Below are 14,466 nucleotides of genomic sequence, written 5' to 3'. Positions count from 1 at the left end.
ACCATGCCTTGATGCTCCCGGGCTTAGTGTGCTTAATGAATGAAAAAATAAATAAATAAACAATACAGAGGGCCAGTGCAAATACATCTAGAGACAGGGAGGGGTGTGCATACTGTGAGCCAGAGACACAGCTCCCTGCAAGGTGGTCAACAGGCACCATGAAAGTCACCTTTTACCTGCAGGATCTTTAGAGGATGACAACATGTTCATCGTATGCAAGGAGCTAACAAAGGCAAACGCTGGATATCTCCCTGTGTGAGTGAATTAGCGTGCGTAGAGAGTTCAGTTTTTGTGCCACTTTTGTAGTCCACCCAGCTGCCCCTGGATTTACAGCTGCAGCGTGTACTCTTTCTTATTTCTTTTGCTTCCAACTCCAATACCCCAAACAGTCTGTGCCACAATCCTCTCTCTCTCCTCTTCCTTTCGTGCCTAGTCTTCCCCTCTCCTTCTCATCGACTATTACTTAATGTTCCGTCCCTTTAAACTGTCTTACTTGCTATCTTCTCCACCAACCTTTTTTCTCCTATTTGTCCTTACACCCATGGCACCATCTCACCTACCGCCGGGCTTGGGCTAGTCTTGCTTTTATTCTGAGCGCTTGGGCTCGTCTGGTCTATACCCTATGTGAGCCTCGTTTAGCCTCACCTCTAGCCTCTGTGCACTCTGGCTGGTTGCGTCTAGTCTCTGTGTCCCAGTTGCTGTTCTGCTGCTCCAGGACAGGGTTGCCCACCACAGAGCCATGATTGACGTTCAGTGTTCATGTTTGTATCCAGCAGTCATTCCAGTTCCTCTGCTGCCAGTGAAGCCTATGCCTTCTTGCAAAGCAGAGCGTCATTGTACTTTAATAATTCAACGTGATTTCTCACACGGATGTTCTCAGGTGAACACAAAAACAAACAAAGCTGGTACGTATTGACGCCAACTGCCATTCATTTTCTTAAACAAACAATCCACTTCAGGCTTACCATGGTTAAAGGGTTGCATTCTATCTGCACATTTTTCACAGCCCTCCTCACATAGATGAATTAGTCAGGATTCCAGCCCTGCCCTTCCACTAACAAATGTTAGGTACAGGGGGGACAAGCGACCAGAAAAAGCTTCAACTCGTCAATTGGTCTCTCGGCCACTTACTAATCTTATAATTTTTTTAAATCATATAAAAAGTATGCAAGTGCGATTTACCTCCTCGGTAGGCCAGACCTGCAACTCGAACTTAAAGTTTGAAGAATGGGGACCTGATCTTCACCTTATGCTTGGCTCTCTATGGCACACGCTGCTACACACCTACTCCCCAAGGCATTCAGGCAGAGAGAGAGAGAACAGCGCCGATGATTGGCTCACTGCAGCTAGAACCTGCATGAGTCATGTTGAAAGGCATGTGTGTTATTGGTTGCTGTGTGAGGCAGGCAGGGCAAAACCAGACCAGCAGGGGTGGAGCAATAAACAACACGAGCTGACCTGCGACTCCACCAATCTTATTGTTATTCTCCTGTCATGCTACCTAGCGCCTACGCTGTTCGGGGCCTGCCCTGGACCACCGGGCAGACCCCATCGGCATGTCGGGAGCACCTCACACAGTCCCTCAGTGCAGCGATCATGCAGCAGATATATGGGTGGGGGTCACCCTACCCTCTCCGATCACCAGAGCTACCCACGTGACTGGGGGCACCCAGCACACTGCGGCCGGCTCTGGGGGCACCCAGGCCAGGGTCACACCGGCAATCATGATCACATGGCCCAGCAGCAGAAGAGGGCGGCGTTGCCCATCAGGGGCGCCAACCTCGTGAAGGGCCCCCTCACTGGGCCTACTCCACGCAGTGGTGCACCGACCTGGTGCACATGAGGAACGACACTGGAGACAGTTGCGGAGTGACTGACGAGCTGGAAAATGGCTCATCTCTTTTACTAGGTTGGCCACGTGGCTACTGCCACGTGACCCATTACAACATCCTGGGAACTACTATGGTCCCAGGAGGGGTGCCATGCAACACTCCTCCTTTTTCATAACAACAACGTAAAACAGAACAAAACCCAAACCCCACCACACCCCACACCCTAATACTAATATCACCACTCTACTAGTTTTCACACCCTTAATTAACCTGGGTGAGTGGTCCTACTATCACAAACACCAATGAGAGCCACTGGCACCACATGAAGCATTCCGCATGTACGGGTGTGCACGACATCACATTGCCCCCCCAACCAGGCCATTTTAAGCAAGTCTGTGTCTGCCAGTTCCGAGTCTTCATGGGGATGTCTGTGATGACGTCCATCTTCCAACATCGTGGAGTTGCAGGAAGCCAGCTTGTGTCCTTACCAATGTTCATTTCGGATGGCCACATCAAAGTCACAAAGACCAGCAAAGCCGCACCTGGGGAGGCCCAGGGGCCACATCGGCCAAGTCCATAGTCTGGGGGCACCTGTGATGAACTCCTGGCACCTTGGCGGCAGGCCCCTTCTTCCACTAACTCTCCCTCGTGGGGCAGGTGTCAGGACAACCCCAGTGGCAGGGTGCCTGAGCTGCAGGATTGTGAAGGCACACAAAACCCCTAAAAGAACAAGAGCTGCCACCCATCCTTTTTTTTCTTCTAGGGGCTGGGTCCCTGGAGCCTTATCGAAGACAGGATGGTCATTATGCCCCTTTCTTTGTTGCTTGGGCTGTCTCTCCCCCCGCCCACTGTCCACACCTATATATATACATATATATTTTTTCTGCGGGCCCACTTGGAGTTGGGCCCACAACCGATGGGGGGGGGGTGCCACAGCTGTGCGACAGTCGGTTGCCCCGATCTCTGGAGGGCCGAGGAGCCGTTTCTTACTTATTTACACGCTCCGTTTCAGAGCATTTCCTCGTTCCCACCGCAGGGCGGGGACGCTGCCACACAGTTCTTTTCTTTTTTTTTTTCATTGCGGCGAACATCGCCACCCTCCACCTCCGCGGCTTGCGGGTGGGGGATGGGCAGCTCACTCCTTCATTGCGGCCGCCGCTTCATGTTCTCTTGGGGGGGCCACATCTCTCCTCCCCATTGCGGGTTGCAACCCCCGTTCTTCCTATTGCAGCTGGGGCCGCAGAGCAGGGGAGGCAGAGGCAACTCACCTCCTCATAGTGCCGCTTCATGTCCTCCTCGGGTGAACCTCCTCTCGTTGTTCCCGGGACCGCTGCGTCCCTCTGTGTCCCTTGACACGGCGAGGTGCGGGCCCACACCGACCCCGGCTGCACGAGCACCCTCCTTGGTGAGAGCAGCGGCCGGAGCAGTGCACGCCTATGCACCCCCATCCACCTGCACAGCGGCGATGACTGCGCACCCGGCATCCTCTTGATGACTGCGCGCCCGGCATCCTCTTCCCTGGCGATTACGCCCCTGTCAAGGGGGGGAGGGGCAGTGCCCCCTCATTGCGGCGCTGCCGCCAACCTGTTCCGTCTCCCGCAGGGGAAGGGGCAGGCAGCTTGCCTCCATTTTCTTTTCTTGCGGGCCCAGTTGAAGTTGGGCCCGCCTCATTTTTTTTTCTTGCGGGCCCAGTTGGAATTGGGCCTGTCTCATTTTTCCTTCCGCGGGAAGCATCGCCGCTCATCATTTCTGCGGCTGGCGGTTGGGGGAGGGGCAGCGCCTCCTCATTTGTGGCACAGCCGCCAGCATGGACCTTCCCCTGTGGGGAAAGGGGGCCGCAGATCCATCTTCCCGGGGGCTGCCTCAGTTGTTTGGCATCCCCAGCACCCCCTTAATGCTGCGGCCGATGCCGCTTGTTGTTCAGGGCCACCTCAGCTGTTTGACGCCCCCCATCTGCAGCTGTCTCGACCACTCGCTCCTCGGAGCGGGCTCCCACCGAGCTCCCGGCACTATGGCCACACCCCCATTGAGCGTGGCCGAGGCCGCTCCAGCCACACATCTCCTGGGCAGCGCGGCCACTCTGGCCGCGCACAGCACGGCTCCCGTGCGGGCACCAGGCGGCCCCTATCCATGAATACGGGCCCTGGGCCACCCACTGAGCCACCTCCACGGCCGACGCCGCCATGCGCACACAGGCTCCAACCCTCGTCGCCATTGTTGGGGGCCTGCCCTGGACCACCGGGCAGGCCCTATCGGCTTGTCGGGAGCACCCGACACAGTTCCTCAGTGCATCGATCATGCTGCGGATACATGGGCGGGGGTCACCCCACTCGCTCCGGATCACCGGAGCTACCCACGTGACTGGGGGCACCCATGCCAGGGTCGCACCAGCAACCATGATCACAGCAGAAGAGGGCGGCGTTGCCCAGCAGGGGCGCCGACCTCGTGGAGGGCCCTGTCCCTGGGCCTACTCCACGCGGTGGTGCACCGACCTGTTGCACATGAGGAACGACACCGGAGCGAGTTGCGGAGTGACTGACGAGCCAGAAACGGCTCGTCTCTTTTATTAGGTTGGTCATGTGGCTACTGCCGTGTGACCCATTACAACATCTTGGAAGCTACCATGCAGAGGGGTGCCATGCAACATGCGCTACCAGTGAACGTGTGCCCCTGGGTCTGACTCATCTGGCTAGCAAGGGAGTAAACTTTGGTTGGCATGGTGTGGGGGCTTCAAGAAGGGAGGGGAAGAGCAGCAGTACCCAGTCCCCAGTGACTTGTGTTTGTTAATATGCCTGCAGTTTCCTTTCCAGGCCCCTCACTGGTGACCTGGCACTGGTAGTGGACTGCTTCTCCCTCAAAGCTTGGCTCCTGCCCCCTCATCCCAAGTTGGGCAGTAGGTGTGGACTCCCCCTGCAGGCAAACAGTGCACGTGCCCCGCCCACTCCCCCACACCCCATAAAGACGTCTCTGTCTTCCAGACGGATTGGCACCAGTTTGTGCAGCTGTTCAGGAGAGAAACAGTGGCTGGATTTCACTCAACAGCCTATACCAGGTTCCCTCTTTCTTACTTAATGCGCACTTCAGGACACACAGGGAATTGAATGGCTCCCCCAGTAAAAAAGAAATCCACTTTTTGGATTGTTTTGGGATTGCTTCTGGCTTGTTTTCAAGCTGCAGATTTTTTTGGGATTTATTTAGGATTTTTGGGGGATTTTTCCAAGCAAGGATTTATTTGTCTTGGGTTGGAGGATTTATTTTGGATTTTTACTGACTTGTTTTTCAGTAAAAACAATCCACTAACACTAATTGGCAGGCACACGTTTTTACAGGATTTATTTTGGACTTTTTGACTAGCAAATATTGTTGGTCTTAAAGTGGAGTATTTATTTTGGATTTCTTTAAACTTGTTTCTCAATAAAACCAATCCAACAACACTACACATTTTTACTGCATGTATTTTGGATTCTTTTACACGCAAGGATACATTGGAAGATTTATTTTGGATTTTTTCCAACTCTGTAAAAACTCTGGACTCCAACTATGGAAAAATAATGTCAAACTAGTTTCAACGCTGGTTATAGTTATTTAGCATTTTAATCTGGTTAGATTTTGCATTTTATTGGTGCAAAGTGTTAGGGAGAATTCTCAAGAATGGCTAATTTCCCTTACCTGTGGAGAGCTTTGCTGGATTTATAGGGTTTAATTGTTTTGCCTGGTAAGAGTGTGAGCCTTTGTTTCCCACTCTTAGATGTGTTTTGCTGTGTGTTGTACATTTTATGCTCATGGACCATGGAGTCTCACCCACCCCATAGGCATCATCTTTGTACTGTGTGTCACCCAGCACCTTCAGTGCAGTGACACAGGGTTGTCTTTTTCAGACTTCCCAATTTAAACTCAATTTTCTGGGACTGACTACTGTCTTCCAGAACATGTAAAGTTGCCATTGACTTTACTATTCTTTTTAAATGTACAGAACCATTACACCATTTCTTCCAAAAGAGTACTGGAGGGGTTAATAGTTATCCCCTTTTGTCTGATTCTCATGGAACATTATAATGTTCCCCTTTCTTTAAGATTTGGCTGGTGGCAGTGGTATCTACCATTTTTATTCTACTGCGGACTATGAAAATAGCCTCAGTACCGTTAGAGGCTATGGTGGTAGCCTCAAACTCAAACCCGGTAATCCACGTTTATTTTAACTTGGTTCCTGTCGGGTTATTGCACATATCTTTTTGTAAACGTCTTTCTAGTGTTTTACTATGCGCGCCAAACCAGGTTTGGTTCCTTTGTTCGCCGTCCTTTGGCGGGCTTCTGCACAGAAGCCCTCTTTAGGTGCCTGAGTGTCTGGGTGGACAGGATGTGAGGGAGGGGTTTGAGGCCCCCTGCACAGGTTCTCCTTGGAGACCCAAGTCGCACTCTTGTTTGATTGGCTAGGTGGGTGTCCTGCCAGGACAGCCACCCTGCTATGTGATTGACAGCCAGGCTGTGAATGGGGGATTTGAAGCCTAAAAAGCCAGTCTCTGGGACTGGAAGGTAGAGTCGCTACTGGATCGAGAGAACCAAAGAGAAGCTGAAGGAAGACGACTGCTGCAACTACTGGACATCCCAGTGAAGCCCTGCTGCAGGTCCGAATCGCCCGAAACTTCGACGACAGAGAAGATCTGCAAGGAATCTTCTTCCCTTGAGCTTGGTGGGACCAACTAGCTTGCCAAACACCAAACACCAGCCTCCCTCTCCTGGTTGAATTTGCTGTGCATCGCTGAAGTAGATCAGATAGCCAGTGGGAAGAGAACCAGTTTGGGTTTTAAGGAGCGCACCTTTTATTCATCGTTTTGCTCCACTGCTAGCTTCATCCCTAGGCAGTGCAGGACCCTTCAGCCGTCGTCCTTCTTGTCACCACGACTGAAGCTTCAGGAACTGTGAGCTCCTGAACTTTTCACTTTTCACTTTTCCCCAAACAATTCACTACAAATCCAAAAGCAATCCAATCCCCAAACAATCCACAAGCAATCCAATCCCCAAACAATCCTATAAAAATCCAAAAACAATCCAATCCTCAAACAATCCAGCAAAAATCCCAAAACAATGCAATCCCCAAACAATCCTATAAAAATCCAAAAGCAATGCCATCCCTAAATAAATCCAAAAGCAATGGTTTACATCTGGCTTCCTTTTGGCTTAATGTACCCGAAATATGTTATTTAGAAATCCTTCCTCATAGAAATCCAAAAGCAATGCAGTGCAATCCCCAAATAAAGCTTTTGAAATCCAAAAGCAATTAATGTAGTCACCAAATAATACTTTACAAATCAAAAAAACAAAGCAATCCCCAAAATATCCTTTAACAATATAGGCATTGTTTCGGTTTATGAGCTGGAAATAAAATTGTATTTCCATTTCTGGGGCTTTGAATGTGTGCTTTTCAGCGCTTGACTTACAAGCTGCGTTTCCTGGAGCCCTTCTGTCCATCACTTCCCTTGGGCTATATTCTCATATCTTGTCACCCTTTAACACAGGGTTCTCCACATCAGCCACTTGCTGACAAAGAAGGATTTGTAGCTTTTCAGTGGGGATTTAGTGGTTCACTCCCTCTGGCTGGCCATCTATTGTTTTGTATTGTATTGTTTATTTATATAGCACCTATACACCGTAAAGTGTTTCAAAGCGCTCAAGGAGGGTGGGAACATGGGAAAAAACTCAGTCGCTCAGAGCCCTTGAAATTCCGACACAGCCTCTTACTGTTCGGTTATGAAGGAGGGGAAGGAGAAATGACAGCAACTCACATCACCCAAGATGTTTCCATTTCTCATGGCGGCGCTCACCTGAATTTATTTTCCACTCATTTACAGCCGCCGGGTTAGATCAAAAACCAATTCCACAGGAGTTTGCAACACCTGTTCGGGTCGGTGGGCTGGCACCACGTTGCTGATGAATGACGTAACAAACATAAAAACACAAGAGCTCCCCATCCACATTTTCCACGTAAGTGTGGACGATACATAGAGCATCTTGTAGAGACATTACTTCCTTAAACAGGAAAACATACTTAAGAGAGATCATAAACTCAGTGATTTCTTTTATACAGTATGCCCAAAAAAAGTTAGCGTGGTGTAAAATATATGTGCGTGTCTGTGAATTGGTGTATTAGCAATATGTACTGCAGCTAAGAACAGCGTTGTCACAGGTGTTTAATTTGCCTTTATTTAAAAACAAAGCGCTGCCGCAAACAGTGACCCATACAAAAATACAGCTGCATGTGCTTACCTTCAAGCAGATATCAGCTCAATCTCTCCAACCAGTTTAGCAAGTGCGTTTTTGATGAAAATTGGCCGTATGTCCCCAAGATCTCACCCATGCCCAAGCAGGTACATGATAGGCAGAGAGGAAAGACTGTGTTGGTGAAGGAAAGTACAGGATGGACACAGATGAAATAATGGGTTGGCGAAGGAAAGCAGATATAGCATAGACAAAGAGGAACAGTAGTTATTTTTTTTTTTGCATTTATAAAGCGCACAAACATGGTTTGCTGCCAATATCCAAATGTCACAAGGCCTAGCCGGACCGTTGTTATCTTTCTCACTTGTCCTCCCCCACCCCCTTTATTTTGTCTTGAGGTGCCTTGAAACATCATTTGTTGTGTAGGGGACTTACAAAGTATCCAATAAATAAAAGAAAGAAAGAAAATAGTAACTGCGGGTACATATATATATATTTTTTTTCAGAGGTAACAATAGAAGATATATACAGCCGGGGGTGGTATACAGAAGGGCACAGAGGAGGGGTACAGTGTATCAGGTGGCAGGCAGGAGACAGGCAGACACCGTCCAGCCAGTCAGGTGGCGCAATGGGAGATGGGATGGACGAGGTGTTAGCCATTTCTTCTACCCATTGCTGCAAATTGGTATACCCTAAACGTTAGCGATTAGGTATTATTTACTGGAGAAATTAGTTAAGTGCAGTTGGACTTGTAATTTGTGTTAGGCAGAATCATATGCAGTACCCTTTGGGAACACCACACACAATTAAGACTACAAGTGTAAGTACAATTTCACCTTTGGTACAAGCCTGTACTACACAGTAAAGTGGTAGCGATGGCTGAGCAGCCAGACTTATCTCAAGAGTAAAGTGGGCAGTACAAGAGTTTACACAAAGGACAACAATTACTATGATTCAAGCAAACACTGATTCAAGGTTTCTGAGTAAAAGAATATACATTTATTTACACCATCAGTTATAAAACAGTTCACTATCATAAAGCAGCAGAAAATCACAGTTCGAATATACTACAACAACCCCCAATCAATTCTGGACAAGTTAGGCTCAAAATGAAGTGTGAGCAAAATGGCACTCCAGCAATTTAAAAGGGAGAAAAGACAAGGTTATTTAAAATCAACAGCACCAACAAGTTATAGGCAGGGCAATCTAGAAAAGGCTACTACAACTAGGATTCAAGTCAATAGGTCTGGGCCAATGTGAATGGTTCAGAGTCTTTGCAGAGGATCACACAGTTCAAAGTAGTTTGCGGTTAAGTCTTTGCCAAGAGTTCAAAACGAAGCTGGTAAGAGGAAAAGTTATTCAAAGGAGAAGAGAAGGACAAGCCTTCAAAGAGGCGAAAGATTTTAAGCACTTTCACCGCGGTCGGACGAACGAACAACCGCAATTTGCACAGTACCTTAAAAGAAGAAGAATGCTGTAGCTGAGGCAGTTGTTCCTCGCAGTTCCTGCAGGCTCATGGTTCCTGAACTCCTAGAACCCACCCCCGAAGAAATAACTATCCCACAAACAGAGCGTGGGGGCTTCAAAAACTCAAGTGGATCATGTGAGTAGAAAATGCCAAATTCATCTGCAAAGATTACACCAAGAGGCTAAAACGCCTCCATCCATAGAAAACTACAAAACACATGACCAAAAAATCAAAATGGCTCTAAGAACCCACCAAGAAGGAGTATCAAGTGAAAAGTTTCACAATGGTGAGTTGTGAACTTTTCCAAGTTCACTTTTATCTGCACACCACGCTATGCCATGCACTCCAACACGCCACTGCCAGATTTATTAAAGCAAGCCCGACAATATCAGGGCACCCTGTCACTGCCTTATGGCCAAGGCACTGCATGAGTAAAGCGGTATCCACCGCCAGAAGCCACAATTGACTTCCAACTAACTGAACCCCAGCAATTTATTCTTATCCATTACAGGGCCCAACAGGACCCACTGTATACACAGGATAAACCCTACCTACCCAACCAGATCCCCACAGGGAGCACCGGACCGCATTTCACAGGTAAGAGGAACCCAGATCCAAACAGAACACATATCCCAATCCCTTCTGGATCTCGTGCTGACCTTGCCTTCTTACATCTCTCCCTCTCTCTTTTTCTTTCCCCTTTGGTTCATCATGATGGAACAAACCCAAGCATGTGTAAATGTGTCATTTTTGAAATAAATTGTCAATACACCTTTCTCCACCCAACACTATGCACTTTGCACAAATGTAACGTGTACCATGTCACACCATGTCACCCTAATGTCACACAAAACACTAATTGTCACTATATGTGATTTTGAACATGTATCAGCCTTGAGAATGACCTATGGGTCGAAATACGTGTCGGCTGACCACATGGGGACATAAGAACCCCGATTGTACCTATAAAGGGTGTTTACAACCTAACAAAACCAAGTAAACAAACCCCTATACAATCAAGCACAAAATGTAAAATGTAAAAACTGTGTGGAAAATATATTTCTTGGACTTAACAGATGCAAGGTATCCAGGTTTTCCCTCCTTTTATCTACCCAACAAACAAGGTGTGGGCTGCACCTCAACACTAACCTGTGATTTTGCCGCAAAAGCCAACCAAACAGACCTTCAATACTAGAGCTCAGCAAGGTCGGTTCCACTCTAGAACCCATGTTCTCCCATTTTGGTATATACATTTAAATATACAAAATATGATTTTCTAATATTCATTTTTTATATAAATGTCTACATAAAAATATGATTTTTTAATATACTTTTTTATATCCAAAAATATGATTGTTTATATTGATTTGTATATACATGTATATTTCAAAAAATATTTGTATAGTGTTTTTATATACATTTGTATATCAAAAAGATATAAAAATTGTTTGATATTTTTAATTTGCTATAAAGTTTATATTAAAATTATTGGAGTTCAATAAAATTGCTATCAAAAACATTGGGGGGGCTTATCAATTTGATATAAAATGTATGTCTGCTTCCTATCACCCCAGGGTGGAGACCCTCTGTGACATCATCAAAGCTTCACTCTGCAAAACTCTACATTTACAGTCCTAGTCTTCACAGTTCACATCGATCTCGGTGCTCGACTGAGCAACATCATCGAGCGCTGCTCCCATCTTTATATAGATTGTATATAAAATTTATATCAAAGCTGATATAAATTAGAAAACACTTTATATCCAATATACATTGGATATAAAATCGATATGAACATTTTTTTATATAATTTTTAGATTAAATTTATATTAAGTTCTTATCAGAGCACATGAAAAGGGGTAGGGGATAAGACCGTAAACAGGGGGCATGACCATTTGTCCAAATTTTGACTTGTGAAAAAGGAGTCCCCTTCTACTACTGATTTAGAGGGCCCTTAGTGGCGACAAAGGATGCAGGCCACCTTATCTGCATATTGACATCCGTGATATTTAAGAAAATGATATCACAGAATGAGTCTTCCCTAGACAAAGTTATCATGGAATGTTACATTAAAAACAGGTTGCCGTGAGTAAGGCAGGAGACAAATACACTCTGATGTCCATTATATCAATTGTCACTGTTAATATTTACCTATTTGGCAATATCAGGAGTGATGCTTGTTTTTAAAGTAGCAGACAGTGTGAGCTTAAAACCTTGTAGAATCTTCTAATTTTGTCAAATAAACCATATTGAGAAAAAAGAATGAGCCAGGGTTAAGTGGCAAAGCCAGGATTTGAGACCTGCCTGCAATTCAGCCACATGACACGTCTCTTTCCAGATGTAATTGGTAGAAATATTGTTTGCAAAAAGGTATTTTTGAAATGTTGGGTTGAAAACACTATCAGACTGTGGAAGGCATTGGAAAAATATGGTGATTGCTGTGAGGTGTTAGCAATGAGAGGCAGGCACAAAGTTGCAATATTCTCAATATTCACCAAGTTTATCGAAAAGAAAATATATTTTGCAAAAAGACTTATCTTGCCCTAACCAAAAGAGAATGACCCTACCTATGAAAATAAAACTAAAACAAGATGACCTTTTGGCCAAAATGGATCTGGTCCACATGCTTACATACACAATCAAAAGGTACAATATCATTTCTATCGTCACTTCAACTAAGTTGTGCAAAATACCATATATATATATATATATATATATATATACAGTTTCAACAAAACAACCCTTGTCGCCCGGATTCTTTTTTTTTTTTTATTGGTTTGTTCAACCTTTAAAAAGAAAACAAGACAAATAACATATCATCATCTCCCCTCGCTCCCTCCCTCCTTTTCCATTTGACAGGTCCAATTTTTTACTCGCTAGGTCCATTGATCGTAGCCTTGGAAAGCAGACTTTCAGCTTTACCTTCCCTGTTAATTTACTTTCGTGTCGTCTAACCGCGTTTTTATCACTCTGAGAAAGTTTATCAAAGCAAACAATACTGCTCTGTTAGACCCTTATAAGAGGACTTTTCGCCACTCTTCGACACTCCGAGGCACATGGACGTTGATCACTGGGCCAAAGTTGAGTCCTCTCTGATGCTGAAATTCTGGACATGTCATAATTAGATGTTTTAAAGTTTCATTAGCGTTTTTGCAGAAGCGGCAATTGAGATCACGTTCGGCATGCTTCGCCCAAGCACCTAGACGTTCTTTCGTTGGGAATATATTTAGTCTGAAGCGCATATATAGGGCTCTGGCATGCTGGTTTGGTAGGCGAGATAGGTGAGTGTGGCGGCGGCCATAAGCTTTTGCTTCTCCTGGAACTTCTCTCATCAGTTTCGATTTTTGTCTTGAGTCTCAGGTCTTAATCCAGTCTAGTCTCTAGATCTTCCCCTTTGCCATATCTGGGTTTTCTATTAGCATCTGGAGAGTGATGTCGTATTCTTTTAGCACATCTTGACAAAGGCAGTTCCATTTAGAAAGGATGGTATATGCTGTGTCCGTGTCAGGTTTGTGCAAGATACGAAATTGGGCCGCTGGAGTCTGCATCATGGTTTTTTGGAACAAGCACAACAGGTCCATGAGACTCTTGCGTGAATTGAGATGAGGCCCAATTCGTACCGTATGCCGACAGTTGAGGTACCTTTCGAAAGCTGTAACACTCGGGTCCAGAAGATGTTTTCAAGCGAACTCCACAGGTCACTCGTGCACCCAAAAGCGTTTTCTCTGCCATAAATTAGGGCAGGGACGACTTTTTGCTGGAAGAACATGATGGTTGGTTTTAGTGAGAATTTGCCAAATTTTGTATTAATCAGCGAGGCTTGACACGCTAACTGCCGACACTTGCTTTTTGCCACTTCAGCCCAAGGTGCATCGTTCCTACTTGTGCTGACCCTCATGCCTAGGTATGTGGTGTTTTTTACAACCTGAATTCGTTCCTTTGCAAGGTACCAGTTCATCTTCTTGCTTTTTCCACTGGGACCAGATATTCTCTCCAAAATTATAATTTCGCATTTTTGCTTGTTGATGTGGAGCCCGTTAGATGAAATGTAGGCATCCAAGAGGTTCAATTTGTGCTGCAGTCCTATTGGGGTCTGATCTGCCAGAATGATGTCATCTGCGTAGACTAGATAATCAAAAGGAGAGCCGTGGATTTTAGGCGGGAACGTAGTTACGCCGTGGAATGCCTCATTTACATCAGAGATGAACAAGTTGAAGATTATTGCTGCCAAGGGGCAGCCTTGTTTCACACCCCTATATGTGTTAATAGGGGCGGACAGCGTGCCCTTCATGTCTAGTCGAATCTTGATGGAGGTGTCCGTGTGTAATTCACGAATTGCGTCCACTAAACTAGGAGGACAATTCCACTTGGTCAGTTTTTTCCACAGCAACTCCCTGTTGATACTGTTGAACGCATGGGATAGGTCTATCAGTGCCAAGTAAATCTTAGAGTTCGATCTAATTGCTTCCATCTTTACCAAGTTTAGCAGGAGCAGGTTTAGGCTGCAACCAACCCCTCTTACAAACCCTGTTTGTCTTGGGTACGTGTTTGGACTCTTCAGCCCATTTTCAGAGTTTTTGTTGGAGGAGAGTAGCGTAGATCTTCCCCAGTACGTCAAGGAGCGCTATTGGTCTGTAATTTTTTGGGTTGGTTCGGTCCCCTTTTTTAAAAATTGGGACCACCACAGCGCTCTTCCATGACTTAGGGGTGGAGCGGTTCTTAACAATTCTGCTGTATAGGATGACACAGAAATCTGCCCAAAGTCCCGGGTTACGCTTGATCGTATAGTTCGTCAAACCATTGGGCCCTGGGGCTCTGGATTCACGCACGTTTTTAATTGCGAGTAGGATGTCTTCCTTCTCAAACACGAGTTCCCATTGGTTTACAGCATTAGGTTCACAGTCTACATTTCCTGCATCTTTGGCAAAAAGGGCCATGTAGAACTCTGCC

General features: G+C 46.2%; 1 protein-coding gene across 5 annotated transcripts in view; it reads right to left on the bottom strand.

The window, feature by feature from the left end:
* Window positions 1-4,363, bottom strand: part of LOC138521240 (dehydrogenase/reductase SDR family member 4-like) — a 257,133-nt gene extending 252,770 nt beyond the window's left edge. For 3 of the 5 annotated variants that reach the window (XR_011282983.1, XR_011282982.1, XM_069633931.1), the window contains exon 1: window positions 1,183-4,363. The gene's annotated coding sequence lies outside the window, so the exon portion shown is untranslated. Of the gene's footprint in view, window positions 1-645; window positions 1,155-1,182 lie in introns of those variants that run through there. The other 2 variants (XM_069633932.1, XM_069633933.1) reach the window with 2 other exon arrangements.
* Between the last annotated feature and the right edge of the window lie 10,103 nt (window positions 4,364-14,466).

The sequence above is a fragment of the Ambystoma mexicanum genome, chromosome 13 (assembly GCF_040938575.1).
Source record: "Ambystoma mexicanum isolate Mex_15411 chromosome 13, UKY_AmexF1_1, whole genome shotgun sequence".
Lineage (NCBI taxonomy): Eukaryota > Metazoa > Chordata > Amphibia > Caudata > Ambystomatidae > Ambystoma > Ambystoma mexicanum.
The sequence above is the reverse complement of the archived record's forward strand: the minus strand, read 5'-3'. Positions and strand labels throughout refer to the sequence as shown.